We start from the raw sequence: 625 nt of genomic DNA, 5'->3' as shown, positions 1-625 counted from the left end.
ATTATACTCGTCCAAAACAATTGTTCTTTCAGAGGAAGTGCCCAAGAAGACCTTAATCAGCATCTCACTACATTTCTAAGGATCTGTGATATAGTAAAGTCAAATAGAGTTCACCCTGATGCCTACACAAGTGGCTATTCCCCTTTTCTCTAAGGGATAAAGCATCCAAGTGGCTAGAATCATTTCCAAAGGAGAGCCTCACAACCTGGGAAGATGTAGTTAATAAATTCTTGGCAAGGTTCTATCCTCCACAAAGAGTCAATAGGCTGAGAGCAGAGGTTCAAACATTCAGACAGCAGGATGGTGAAACACTTTATGAGGCATGGGAGAGATTCAAGGATTTGACAAGGAAGTGCCCTCCTGATATGTTCAATGAATGGGTACGGTGGCATATCTTTTATGAAGGACTATCATATGAATCCGAGAAAGCTGTAGCGCCAAAAATTGACGTGCGGAAAATTACCAATTAAGAATTTATAATGAAAACTAACGTCGCAAGTATAGTTCTTAACCAATGAAAATTCCGCGTATCAATTTAAAAAGGGGTTGTCACAAAATTAAGAACAAAATACTGGGAATAGAATTCCCAGGTCGTCTCCCAACGAGTTGCTTTGAGAGTGCAAAT

The 625-nt window shown here is 39.7% G+C and overlaps 1 non-coding gene across 1 annotated transcript; it reads right to left on the bottom strand.

Annotated features, from left to right (window-relative positions):
* Positions 1 to 263: 263 nt before the first annotated feature.
* LOC148567670 (small nucleolar RNA R71) lies at positions 264 to 370 on the bottom strand. The gene has a single exon (XR_015881953.1). It is a non-coding gene; the product is annotated as a small nucleolar RNA R71 (small nucleolar RNA).
* Between the last annotated feature and the right edge of the window lie 255 nt (positions 371 to 625).

This window comes from Arachis ipaensis, chromosome B4, assembly GCF_059453495.1.
Source record: "Arachis ipaensis isolate K30076 ecotype BB chromosome B4, ASM5945349v1, whole genome shotgun sequence".
In the NCBI taxonomy this organism is placed as follows: Eukaryota; Viridiplantae; Streptophyta; class Magnoliopsida; order Fabales; family Fabaceae; genus Arachis; species Arachis ipaensis.
This window is presented reverse-complemented; position numbering and strand designations above follow the sequence as displayed.